This window comes from Mauremys reevesii, linkage group 2 (genome assembly GCF_016161935.1).
Source record: "Mauremys reevesii isolate NIE-2019 linkage group 2, ASM1616193v1, whole genome shotgun sequence".
Taxonomy (NCBI): domain Eukaryota; kingdom Metazoa; phylum Chordata; order Testudines; family Geoemydidae; genus Mauremys; species Mauremys reevesii.
The window spans coordinates 6,538,008-6,551,978 of record NC_052624.1 but is presented as its reverse complement, the minus strand read 5'-3'; the positions used below and the strand labels follow the sequence as shown (position 1 = coordinate 6,551,978).

At 52.1% G+C, this 13,971-nt stretch overlaps 1 protein-coding gene and 1 non-coding gene across 4 annotated transcripts in view; both read right to left on the bottom strand.

Moving 5' to 3' along the window:
* The window catches only part of ALS2CL (ALS2 C-terminal like), an 80,149-nt gene extending 66,633 nt beyond the window's left edge, over positions 1-13,516 (bottom strand). For all 3 annotated transcript variants that reach the window (XM_039526977.1, XM_039526974.1, XM_039526978.1), the window contains exon 1: positions 13,299-13,516. The gene's annotated coding sequence lies outside the window, so the exon portion shown is untranslated. The remainder of the gene's footprint in view (positions 1-13,298) is intronic.
* Positions 9,430-9,548, bottom strand: LOC120399766. Its single transcript, XR_005595364.1, has one exon. It is a non-coding gene; the product is annotated as a 5S ribosomal RNA (ribosomal RNA).
* Positions 13,517-13,971: the final 455 nt, after the last annotated feature.

Sequence of the window (13,971 nt, the reverse complement as noted above, 5' to 3'; positions counted from 1 at the left end):
TGTAGGACACCGGCCAGAGAACTTCCCCCAAACAGTTCCTAGAGCCCATCATTTAGAAAAACATCAAGTCTTGATTTTAAAATGGTCAGTGATGGCGAATCTACCACAACCTTTGGTAAATTGTTCCAATGGTTAATTACCCTCACTGTTAAAAGTTACACCTTATATCTGTCTGAATTTGTCTAGCTTCAATTTCCAGCCACTGGATAGCCACTTTCTCTGCTAGACGGAAGGCCTAGGTGAATACACTTACCCATCTTAAAATGCAAGTTGTTTGCTTTTGCCCAGTTTAACGAGCAATCCAGATTGCTCTGAATCAGTGTCCTGCCCTTGACATTATTTACCAGTTCCCCAATTTTTGGATCATCTGCAAACTTTATCAGTGAGGATTTTATGTTGCCTTCCAGGTCAGTGATAAAAATATTGACTAGCATATGGCCTAGAACCAGTCCCTGCAGGACCCCACTGGAAACATACCTGCTCAATGATAATTCCCCATTTAGAATTATATTTTAAAGACCTATCAGTTAACCAACTGTTAATCCATTTATTGTGTCCATGTTAATTTTATATCTTGCTAGTTTTTTTTTTAAATCAAAATGCCATGCAGTATCAAGTCAAGCATCTTACAGAAGCCTAAGTATATTACATCAACACTATTACCTTCAATCACCAGACTCGTTTAAAAAAAAAATAGATGATCTATCAAGTTAGTTTGATGAGGTCTATTTTCCATAAACCCACATTGATTGGCACTAATTACCCTTCATTAATCGAGTCCTGTATTAGCTGCTCCATTATCTTCCCTGGGATTGATGTCAGACTGACAGGTCTAGAATTACCCAGGTCACTCCAGAACTGGGAACAGATTTAGCCATCTCAACAGAGGTGAGGGTCTTAGGAGATTAGAGAGGGGCCGTTTAAGGAGCCAGGGGTGGCTCCAGGCACCAGCGCTCCAAGCGCGTGCCTGGGGCGGCAAGCCACTGGGGGCGCTCTGCCGGCCGCCGCTAGGGCAGCAGGCAGGCTGCCTTCGGTGGCATGCCTGCGGAGGGTCTGCTGGTCCCGCGGCCTCGGTGGACTTCCCGCAGGCACACCTGCGGGAGGTCCACCGAAGCCGCGGGACCAGCGGACCCTCCGTGCTTGGGGCGGCAAGATGTCTAGAGCTGCCTCTGTAAGGAGCTCACACGCACACACATACCAGCAGCCTGGGAGAAAGCATGAAATACAATGGACTAGTAACTAGCGGGCAGCAGAGGCAGAAGGGCTGTGGGTCAGGACTCGCAGAAGGCACAAAGCCTGGTCCACATCTCCCCCTGGCACAAGTCAATGTTATGTGCATCTCCCTGCTTCTCCACTACTGCTGGTTCCCATGCCTTTCGTCAGGCAGAAATCAATAGGGCGCCGACTTGTGCAGCAGGAGAGGGTTAGTTCCTGGTATGTATTGTGAGGATGGGCTGGATGGACTAGTGGATAAAAGACTAGACCGGGGCTTAGGAGAGGTGTGGTCTGTTCCTGGCTTGGCCACTGTCTTCCTGTGTGATCTTGGCCACCGTGCCTCAGTTTCTCTTCCCACCCCCCATCTGTAAAATGGGCATAGCAGTTCCCTACCTCCCAGGGAACGGCGAGGTTAGAAGGCATTAGTGACTGGGAGGTGCTGAGTTTTTATGGTGTGATCATACAAGTACATAGAGAGGCAATGCAAGAGAAAAAGTGTATATAAAATTACTATGTTATTGCCTTCCTAGGATTTTGAAGGGCTTTTGGAACGTGAGTGGACGTCACCTCAACACACCCAGGAAATAAGCAGTGTCCTCGTTTTATAATTGGGCAAATAAAGATGACAGTTTCCTCAAGGCTGCAGCCTGGCTGACAGAACAGGTTCTATCCCTGATTCCTTGTCTCGCGCCTGATGCAGGATCCCTCCCACACAGCACCATTCCCCCACACAGCTGTAAGGAGATATTTGGCCACAGGAGCGACCCAACCCTTCTGAAAAATGTAGCTCCCTCCTGGGACAATCCACTCCATTTCCCAAAATATCACTTGAATAGCAGCCTAGCTAGATTTTGTCCGAAATCAGAGTCACGCTAGCTGAAATGGAGCGAGATGCATTCCTTACCAGGGTGCGGGTTATCAGCCTGACCATGCAGCTCCACGGACTGGAGAGAGAAGTTGTTGACAGGAGCTGTCTGTTTTGACTTTTCAGCTACTTTATTACTAGCTTTTAAAAAAAAATAAAAAATAACCAAGAAGTCACAGTCTTATCCCAAGGTGCACTGCAAAACATTCCTTGTCAACATGGAAACTGCTGGCAGGCGGCCCAAGCTTGGCAGGACTCCACATTAATGTTTAAACAAGTAACTTGACGCTCGAGTTGCTTTTAGGGAATTTAAAAGGAAAGCGTATCTATAGGACAGAGTATTTGGGGTTTCTGTATAAATGGACAAGGAAGTGATTCTGCCCTGACACAGATGTTATCATACTTCTGTGGACAGTTAGAGAAGGAAACTGTCGCTGCGGTATAGATAGCTTAGCAGGGTCATAATTTGACTAATGAAGACAAGCAATACTATGTACGGTCTCTATACTGCTCCTCCAGTGGACACATTTCAGGTTGAATCCATCACTGGGGCACGTCCTGCCTTCATTTGCCAATACTCTTCTGCCTGCATTTTAATTTCGTAATTGCCATTTATTTCTGTCGGTCTAGAGAGCGTACTTTTCTGCCCCTGCCCCAGTGCCTGAGCTCCCCTGCCTTTATTCTCACAGCGCCGTGAGAGAAAGCAATGCTATTATTCCCACTACTCAGATGGGAAACTGAGGCACAAACAGGCTAAGTGGCTTGCCCTAGGTCACACATTTAGCTAGGCTTGGCAAAAATTGTTCATTATTTCAATGAATATCAATGTTTGGGGAAAAAATGCTTAAAATAATCTCTCCATTTAACATTTCCAAGTTGCAGGATATTATGAATAGGGGTCTACCACATTTGCAGCTGTGAAACACAAGTAATGGACTGTGACAGCTGGTCTTTTGTGTACTTTTACCCTATACGATGGTAAAAATAAACAGCCTCTCTCAAACTGGGGATCTTGACCCAAAAGGGGGTTGCAAGTCTATTGTAGGGGAGGGGGGGGGTCGCAGTATTGCCACCCTCACTTCTGCACTGCCTTCAGAGCTGGGTGGCAAGAGAGCTGTGGCTGCTGGCCGGGTGCCCGGCTCTGAAGGCAGCGCAGAAATAAGGGAGGCCTGGAATATACAACTATATGAACACAGCCGCAAAATCTGCCGTTGATGCCCTGACCAACTCGCGAAAAATGTGTGATTTCGGAGATCTAAGTAGACCCCTAATTATGAGGGGGTCAGACAATAACTCATGACAGTAGATGCTGACATTCAAAGGTAAAGCCTTATAGCCATGAAAACACAATGTCATTATCACATGTCAAAATATATAAAGTAAATATCCTTACATCAAACTCATAAGTCCTCAGCAGCATTTTTCTTACTTTGCTGATCATTACATTTCTATCCTCTTCAATGGAAAATGTTGTCTCAAGGTGGGTACAACGAAATTGACATTTGCCAATAAAAATCCGATCCTTCCAAGCCTATCTACAGCAGAAGAGGGACTAGACTCTGGTCCAGACTGCCTCATTTTCTCTTGAGGGTATCTAAATCACAGCTTAATCTTTATATGATAATGTGGTATTATCTGGTAGGAGATAGAGCTGGCTGGAAGATCGCCAACGGAACAAACATTTTTCGATCAGAGAATAAAAGTGTCAAAAACCAAAACATCACACACGGACTGCCAGCTCAGCTCAGCTCCTCCACATGCCCAGCTCCTCAGCAGTCCACTTGAGAGCCTGGAAGTCCTGTCAGTTTCCCATCCCAGGCTCCTAGGCTTCTCCTCCACTCGCCTTGTGCACTGCCAAGCTCTCACTCCCACAGACCCTCCCACCCTGGGCACACCGATCCCATGGCAACCCCGAATCCCAGTGTCCACAGCTCTGTGGCAGCCCACCAGGTGAACTACCCCGGAGCTGAGGCTCCAGTCCTTTTCACGGCAGATTTCAAAATCTGGGTTTTATTCGGAATCATATTGAAACCCAACTTTGGAAATATTAAAATCCTCCGTGAAACGGAATTCCCTTTCTCCGCACAATGCCCAGGCTGGTTGGTAAAGATATTTATTTGGCAAGATGAAGGTAGAGTGACCAGACAGCAAGTGTGAAAAATCAGGACGGGGGTGGAGGGTAATAGAAGCCTATATAAGAAAAAGACCCAAAATTCAGGACTGTCCCTATAAAATCGGGACATCTGGTCACCCTAGATGAAGGACATGTCCTTTATTTTTTCAAGAGGTTACCAAAGATTCAAGATACAACGGCAAGTTGAGTAGCCTCCGTGGTTTCACTAAAACATGCTGCCCATCTTAATGAGGGCTCCCAGAAGAGTTCCCATTGGGCTGTGATAAAGCCTATTCAAAGAGGGTGGAACGAGTGGGAGATCTATACCTTTGTTTTCCTTAGTTACATAAAGCCACTTTCTCCAAACTCACACGGGGAGCTGGAACAATGTGTATAGTGGGGGTACCGAGAGCCATTTAACCAAAGTAAACCCTGGATATAATGGAAACCACTTAAAACCAGGGCATGTTGCAGTTCCAGCACCTATGAACTCACAAGTCCTGCAATATTTCCCAAAGCTTCAGCTTCTGGAGTCAGGGGATCCCATAAGAATCAGCTCTCAGTGAAGCAAGAAGTTTCTAGCCCTCATTGCTGTACAGAAAAGCTGGAGAATCATGAACCCTCTAAAGACTTGAAAGTCAAAAGGCAAATAAGGAGAACCCCAACTTTTCTTTTTTAAATCTCATGTTGGGTGCCCTAGCTTGTTATTTTGGAATCTTTGGAAATGGCAATACTGCTTTCCAATGACCGCAGCCAAAGGCAGCCCTTGGTAAACACGCGTCCAAGTGCATTTGCTGCAAAGATCTCAAGTTGGGCCCTGAAAACTTTACCAGTGTACGAATACCACAACTACAGCTGTGGTGGCTAAGATCTCGACTAGGGAGTATGCTCTCCAGGAAATTTGAAGATCGCTGCCATTCATCAAGCTTTCCAGGAGTAGGCCGTCTCTTACAAAGTTTGTACAGCACCAAGCACACTTGATGTTCCTTGTCCAGAAGTATTTTTAGGAGTCCTGAGGATATGTTCTCTGGTGGCAGGGCTAATTTAACAGTACCCAGGGAAGGGATAACTCCCTGAGACCCCAGCAAATCAACCTCACACTCCCTTCAGTTTGGAAATTGGAGGGGTTACTGGAAAAATATATGAATTGCACTGAAAAGGGCAGCTCTTCCGTGCCATAAATAAGACAATCGTAGGTGTCTATTGCATTCCATCTGGGTGTAGCAAAACACATGAAGTTCGATAAAGATACAGACAGTAGGTCCATTTTATTGTTATTCTAACAGATTTGGAGTCTGCTGAGACTTCCCCCCCCCCCTTTTAAAAAGAGATAATTAGGACTAGTTTAGTTCTTCTACTCCAAAGGTTCATAAACCCCATTTGGAATCTGGGAAAAATGGAAGAGCCTTTGGCCACTGCTGCAGCTCCTGTATTATTTCCTGCCTCCTCACTGCCACCTCATGGCTTCTCTTGGTAAGGCAGGGAAATGTACAAGCAGAGGATTTCCCACTATCGCTATGTCTATCCAGGGCACTGAATCGGCTGGCAGCAGGGGCGGCTCTAGGACTTCCACTGCCCCAAGCAGGGCGGCACGCCGCGGGGGGCGCTCTAGCGGTCGCCGGTCCCGCGGCTCCGGTGGACCTCCTGCAGACGTGCCTGTGGATGCTCCACCGGAGCCGCGGGACCAGCGGCCCCTCCGCAGGCACGTCTGCGGGAGGTCTACCGGAGCCGCGGTCCCAGTGGTCCTTCCACAGGCATGCCTGCGGGAGGTCCGCCGGAGCCGCCTGCCACCCTCCCGCTGGGACGCCGCCCCAAGCGCGCGCTTGGCGCACTGAGGTCTGGAGCCGGCCCTGGCTGGCAGCATGGGAAGGGTCAGCATTTAGGCTTTAATGGGTGGTTTTCTCTAATGTTATACTTGGAGATTTCCCTCCTCCACTGCTCCCAGTGCCATAGGCTGATCACTAATGGGGACAGGCAGACCAGCTTTGCCTAGACTGTTTGTAACTCACCATATATACATGGAAATATTTCCTTTTGTGCTTGATCTATAATCAGGGACCTGCGTAAAGCAACTAAGCCATGATACACGTGGCTACACCACCTGGGGAGAGCAGCCGATTTGAGAATCTCCACCTTCCTCCCTGTTCTTTATTGTTGGGGAGGTGATCCCAGAAGGTGATCCCATTCTCCAAGAACAAGCATATGTCCTTGCCTGACTCCTGGCCAGACATGACCGGATCCCCTCAGAGAAAAAGAGCTACAGAGGGCAGGATGTAGTTACTAGTACAAGCATTCAAAAATCGTCACAGGCCCCATAGAATCCTGAGTGACTCAAAAATATAAAACAAGTTCGGGGTCTTCATTTACTGTTTTTGAGCCGAGAGGTGGAAGTGGGGGCACAGTTTAAGCTTTTCCTCACAGCTCATGCGTTAGAAGCTTATTTGAAGGTGAAAGCCTAGATTGCCCTATACCACATGCCTCCAGGAGCTGGGGCTTCAAGATGACAAAATATCACAAGACACAGGATTAAAAAAAAAATAAAAAAAAATCACTTGAGCTGGCAAGCCTGAATTACACCTGAGAGAACATGTCTAGAGCATCAGCCTTTTGACTACTGCTGGTTGGGAATTTCTCCTGGAAATTTTTTTTTTTTTTAAACTGGAAAATGCTGATTTGTTGAAACAAACATGTTATGGGACCAGATTGGTGTTGATGGAAAACACTTTCACTGGGAAGGTCTCAGGTCCAGGATGGAATTTCTGGTAAAAAATGAGACTGAATGGCCAACAGGCTGATCAGCAAGGGAGAGCCCCCCCGCCCAGTCAATCCCTTCTCACAGCAGAATTTCTCACCTCCCATCACTCTGAATCAGGAGGAGAAGGGACTTAAGCCTGGAGCTCCCACATCCCAGGTGAAAGCCCTGATCACTGGGCTATTAGCTATTGCAGGGTGCAGTCTGCCCCCTTAAAAGGTCTCATTTGTTCTGCATTAGAACAAAGCCAAATTTGTCATGAAATGGAATTCTTGGTTTTCCCGCCAGCCCCAACTTTAACAACCTTATTGCTAACACACCTTGGTATCCCTTTCATCCGCATGACGGCGCCTGTAACAATCCAGCGCCTCAGGGCATTGACTTCGTACCAACTCCATGGATATTTTCCCCTACTAACTCAGCAGCCCGCACAGCTTCTTGCGGTAGCTGGGTGTTCTGGGCAGGTTTTCGGTCCAAGTCATCTCGTTGATCAAACCTACATAGGGCTCATTTACATCAGAACATTTACCAGCAGCTTTGTACTGCTATAGTTCTACCTAGACGACACCCGCTGGGGATATTCTTAGTCCAGAGTAAGTGTCTTTTTCCAGCTTAGTTCAAACCGCTTTCAGAGTGGCACAGACTTGATCAGATGAGGCCTGATAGCATATGACTGCAAAGCCTTTTGGGATGAAAGATGCCTGATAAATGTAGCACATTAAAAACTCCTCTCTGCAGCTATTGACCCTGCTGGTATTAGCTAGCTACAACACGGATTACACACAGCTTGGCTTGCCGCCAGTGCCGGGTTTACAATGGCTCCGGCGGCACCACAGAGCCGGGCCCATGCTCAGAGGGCACCCCGGCCTACTCCGCTTGCACTGCACCCCGAGACCCCGCTGGCTCCCGCTGCCCACCACTTGTTCCTCTCGGCCAGCCAGTGGGCAGGCCCAGGGCTCCTCTCCACCCCCAGCCCCACCCCCTGCTCCTCTCAGCCCCCTGGCCGGACCCCAGTGCACCTCTGGCTCTGGGCAGTCTCTGCTTCCCACCACCTGTGCGGCCCCGCTGTCACCCTGGAGCTGAGCCGCCCAGACCGGTGCAGAAGCCTGGCCAGTCTCAGCCAGGGCGCGTGGGGGAGACAATGTGGCCGGCTTGGCTGGGCCCCATCCAGGCAAGTGCATCTTGAGGGACCCCGGCCAGGGCAGGTCCTGGCCTGGCTGATCACGCCACTCCTGAGGGGCCGAAGCGATTCCCGGCCCTGGGACCAGCACGGGCTGCGCTACCGGCTCAGCCTGGCAGACAGTCACCTCCCAGCAGGGCCAGTCAGCGCAGCCCGGAGGCAGGGCTTGGGGGAGTGGGTCTGTGGGGTGTATGGGGTGGGGGAGGACACGCGGGGCTGGGACTGGGACACTGCAGGGGGAAGATGCGTAGGGGAGCGGGGGCCGTGGCCTGATCCAGGCAGGGCCGGGGGAGAGACCCAGCTCCAAATATTGCTGGAGCAGGGCACCCAGCCCTGAATATTCCTGAAGCCCGGGCACCGCACACAGATATAACCTGCCGCCTATGCTCACAAATACACCCCTCTCCCCCGGCCGCCACGCACTCTCTCCTGAACGCGGGACCCTCACAAACCCGCCGCACCCACCCACGACACAAAACCCCACGCACCACCACCCCCAGGCGCGCCGCGGCGCAATGCAACGCCCAGGACCCCACTGCCCCACGCACACCCGCTGCCGCTCGCCCTTTGCTCACAGCTCCTGGCGCTCGCCACACCTCACGCCTCCCTGGGGACGCCCTCCCGCACTTGGCCTGCCTTTTGCTCGCTCCGGGAAACCCGGGACGCGCCGCCTGGAGGCCTCGCCCGCATCCTGCCCCGTCTCCTGCTTCGCAAGGCCCCGGGGGAGGCAGGATGGGACACCGCCACCACCACGGCCTCCTCCTCAGGGGGATCAGCCCAGAGGAGACCAGCACCCAACTTCCCCCAAGGTGGGGATTGCTCCAGGCCCGCTGGCAGCCTTCCCGGGCAAAAGGGCCACCTTAGGGCAGCAGCTGCCTCTCTCTCCTCCCGCTTTTAAAGGGCCAGCTGCCAAGGAGGCACGCTGCCAAAGGGCTTCCCTAAAGCAGCCACCCCGAAAAGCCCGGGCTGCGCTGTGCGGCTTTCCTTTCGCCCAGCCTCCCGCTCCCGGCGGCAGAGCCGAAGCGGCTGGCAGGGAGCGCCAGCGCAGACAGGCCTCGGGGCTCCTGCTGCCGCTTCGGCCACCTGCCCTCCCAGCCACACCTGCTGCCAACGGGGCAAGACCGCCGGCTGGTTTAAAAAAAAAAAAAAAAACCCAAGCCCGCGCCACGGGGCCGGGTGCCCAAAGCCCAAGCCCTCCGCCTCGGGCGTGGCGGCTACGGCCTAGGTGACCTTAGCGGAAGCAAGCCAGGACAAGGCGGCAAAAGCGTGTGCCGGAGGGAGACCTGCAGCCGGGCAGCGGCAAAAGCCTACAGCACCCAGTATTCCCAGGAGGTCTCCCATCCAAGTACTAACCAGGCCCAACCCTGCTTAGCTTCCGAGATCAGACGAGATCGGGCATGTTCAGGGTGGTATGGCCGTAGACATTGTTGTCTACCGCTTTGCCTGCCTTTAAACAAGCCCGCCGACAAGCTCTGCACTGTTGGGGCATCAGGAATTGGGGGTTCTGTGGGGGGATGCTGGGCACTTGTAGTGAGGCTGTGGGCAGGGGTGGTATTGTGCAAGGCGCTGTGCATTTGTGGGTGGGTCTGCGGTGGCACAGGGCATAGTGGGTCCGAGGGAGTCTCTGGCCATAGGGAGTCAGGGGGTGTGGGGGGGGGGGGGCGGAAGGGCTGTGTGATGTAGCACAGGCCCACCCCCGAGGGGAAGGGGCAGGCTGGCAGCACAGGGCTGGGCAGGCCACTGTGCATCTGGCAATGGCCGGTTTGAAATAGTGCCCTTGCACTGGGCGGAGCGGGGCCAGCCTGCCAAGCCCCATTCCCCTTGGCTGGCCCCTCACTCCGGGGACCGACCCCCTCACACCATGCTCCATTGCCTCCATGGGGCCCCACAAACACGTTTGGCACCAGGCCCACAAAAGGTTAATCCGGCCCTGCTTGCCGCCCTTCTGGTTAGGGAAGAGACATTGCTATCGACCAGCCAGGAGAAAACAAGAGAGGAGAGCTGGAATCAGTCATCGGCTGCACGGAAGCAGGGCTGTAATAAGTAAATAGCTTCCCCTCTCCGGGGAGCGGGGTCTGGTCTCCAGTCGCCACCGTGCTGGCAATGTTAGAGCTCAGAGCACTGCCACCCCTCGGCCCAGAGCATCCTGTAAGCGACACCGATCTAATTAATTAATGACTCCCCAAGGCTGGCGCTGCAACTGCCGGACTGGAAAGCAAGGAGTGGAAAGGACCGGACAGGGTAGCTTCTGGCAGATGCCAAGAGCGCTGCTGGAAGCTAGCTGGCTATCAATCACCCTCCCTGCTTGGGCTCCAGTACAGAGAGCAAGCGAGAGAGAGAGAGACAGAGGAAATAAAATGGCGTGGGATCAGCATCCTCTCTGCTGGCAAAGGTGCTCTGCCCTCCTGCTGTCTTACTCCAGAGCGGCCGTGAGCCAGTTAATAGAGGTAAGAGACCACCCCCACTTGGACTGGGAGAAGGGGGGCTACTGGTGGTGCAGACAGCAGGTTGCATGTAGCTTGTTTTCTTTGCATGTTACCCAGGGAGGACCAATGTGGAGAGTGGCGAATTTAAGGTAGCTCGGAGGAGTTAGAGGTTTGCTTAGTTGACGCTTGTTGCTTCCAGCAGGCCTGTGCTCGAGGGATGCACCTGGATACTACTGTACATTTAAGGTGGTTAACAGTCAAGTAAAGGCAGCCAATAGTTAGCCATTAGCCACTGTAAAATGACTCCTATGACAGACTGTACCTCTGACTTCCCTTATTCCCTCTCATGCATCCAAAGTGATGCTGCCAAGAGCATCTTTCCACACCCCTCCTCCTCACTCCCTCCACTGGCTTCCTCTCCTGCATCACACGCTAGCTCCTTCTCCTTCCCTTTAGCACCCCGCACAATTTCACCCTGCCTGCATCTCATCCCACTAGTCTCAGCCACGCCACCCTCTAACCCGTCTCCTTTGTGCCATTCCTTCTCCTCTGAGGCGTCACACCTTCCTCCACGTGGCCCTCTTCTCTGAGCCCTTCACAATTCACCCGGCCAGCTCATTCGCCTCTCTGCACCCAGGGGGCTAGTCCCCCACCCCAAACCCTTCCAAGCTCTGTCAGCAGCCCTCTGCTGGGCCCTAGGGCTCCCGGATAGGCCTCCCCTCTGCATTCAGCCCTCAGGCTGTTCACAGCACCTCCTACTGGGCAGGTATTCACCTGGGCAAACGGCTCTCTGAGCTCCCTGTGGAAAATGCTGTATCCTCTAGGTCACCCTCAGCCCAGCTGGAGTGGGGAGGAGAACACACTGAGGAAACTTCATGGCTCATTACTGCAAACTGGCAGGCTGTGGCTATAACTTCTTAGTTCAGAACAGAGTCCTGCACTAAAGCACAAGCAAAAAAAAACCCAACAACTACTGCCATAATCACTGTATCTAGCCCAGCAGTTCCCAGTCGCCTCTGGCCAGACGAAGGTCTGAGAGGGATCAGTCTATGCCTGCTGCCTCCCATTGTCAAAGGATGCCGGGATGCAGAGCAAGCCAGTTTCCCCAGTGGGTCAGGGATACGCTACCACCTCCACAGCGACTAACACACCAGGGACCTCTAAAGCTATAAGGCTTGAGCTACAAGATCCAGGGTCCATGCTGGGGGGCTGTTACAGAGGGAACACATTGACCAGTGGGTGACACCTCACTGAGTGGGAGATTAGCAACACCAGCACAGCAGAGGGAAGAGAAACCCCAGTGCTGTATCAGCATGACATGGGAGCCAGTGATCAACAGTCTGTTTCTATCCTCCAGGTCACCTTGGCTGGGAACTTCACAGCATGTGGGCCACAGGTTTTAGTAGTTAGCCACTAGGTGACAGCTAGCTTGAGCTTTAGGTCACAATAGGGACTCCCAGGCTGTGACCTGAGCTTTGCCACTGACTCACTATGTGGCCTTGGTCAAGTCACTTAGACCAGTGTATTCAAATGGATCCACTAACTTCACATGTCAAGCTGGACATGCCTAGGGCTATTGCACCTGCAGCCTCCATTGAAACCAATGGGAACAACAGCCCCATCTGAACACCAGGCCACAAAGGTCAGACTCTCCAGAGTGCTTCGCACTCAAAGCTGACATGTTTCACAGAGATGCATCAATTTCCAAGGGAAGGCTTTAATGCTTCCAGGTCACTTCCCCAGACAGACACTCCAACTGATAGTCAGACATCTCCAAACCAAAAACTAGCCATTCCTGGCCACGCCGATGTCTAAAGGTTTTGTCTTCGTGTCAGTGTGGAGCAAAGACACATTTTGAAACCTTGAAATTTGCCCCAAGACTGAACTGTCAGCCTCCAGCCACCTCTTCTCATGGCAACACATGCGGCCGGATGTTCAGAGGCCTCAGCAAGCAACAGGCTGAGCCCTCTGGAAAATCTGGCCACATATGGTGCCTCGAGAAGAGCAGAAGTCTTTTGAAAGCACGACCTCCGTTGTGGGTGCTGGGTTCCTAAAACTCTGGTACTGTCCCCCGAAGTCGGGCACCCAGAAGGCAAAGCGCCATGGCTCCGTGAGCACATTTCAGCTATTGGCCTTAGCATGAGCGGGTGGAGCCCCCCTTTGGGGAGGCTAGCCCCCAGCTCTTTCCCTTCCACTCCCCATGGCCAGAGCCCCAAGAACCCCCCGCCCGGAGAAGCCCTGAGCACCACCCCCTACCACCACCAACGGCCAGACAGGCATCGTGCCTCCCCTCCCCGGACCCAACCCACCCAGGGGAAGCATATATTAGAAGACATTTTTGATATGTCCCATGCAGGTTCCTGGAACCTGCACAGGGCATAATAAAGCAAAATCTTTGCTGCCAAACCCCGCAACCGGGGCTCCCGTGGCCATGGCAGAGCCTCCCCTGGCCTATTATACCCACCACCCATGGGCCTTAGTCTCAGTCTCCATTTGTAAAGGCTGCATAAGTACAGGCTGTTCTAAACCAGTGCAACCACTAAGTGCTGTTACCTCAACTGATCGCATCCTTAAGGCCCAGTGAGTCAAGGCCCTCTTGCTGCTACAAACTTAGCCTACTCAAATGCTAGTGGATCAGTCTGTGTTTCCCTGATCGCTCCCATATTATCTTGCTGTTACATAACAGATTTGCACATTCCCCTTTTTATTCCCCTCCCAGGGCTTTCTCACCCCCTTCTTCTTTTTACCTGGACTGTGTCTTCTGATAAAACCTTTCGGTCTTGTGCTCTGGGCCTGCGTCCTTACACTTTGAAGAGGCAAAACAGCCTAGATGAAAACAAGAACTGGCCTGAGAAACAGAGTCCTCAGCTCCACTCCCTTTCATTGATCCTCCCTCCCCCGCCATTTTAGGGTGGGGTTTGTAGCCATCAAACCAATGGTTGGCTTGAAGAGTTTCAACAGCAGGTTTAACTCCACCCTAATGGGGAGAAGCAGGGAGAAGGACCTCCTTAAAAAGACCTGGGTTGGGCAGAGGTGTCAGAGGGCTAGGAGGTTCACCAGGTGTTTCGCATTCAGTGGATGGTTCAGTCAGTTCAACCCCTCTTGAAGTGTCGATGTTGTGTTGTTTGAGGAGTGTCCTAGCATTCTTGGCGTGAACTCTTGCAACTCCAAATACACACCTGGAGTTGAATTCTACCCTTTTTACTCTTCAGGCGTTTAGAGCCAGAGGTACAAAGGGATTTAGGCACCTACATCTCAGTTTTAGGCACCCCTGCAATCCAACCCCTGCTCAGCTGCCATCTAATCCTGTAGAAGCTTAAACTCACTGGGCACCTAACTGCTATAAAAGGTGCCCCCCAGCTTAAGTTTCTGCCTCCGCCCATGCACCCTGCTGCCTGTCTCACCCCTAAACACCAGCAC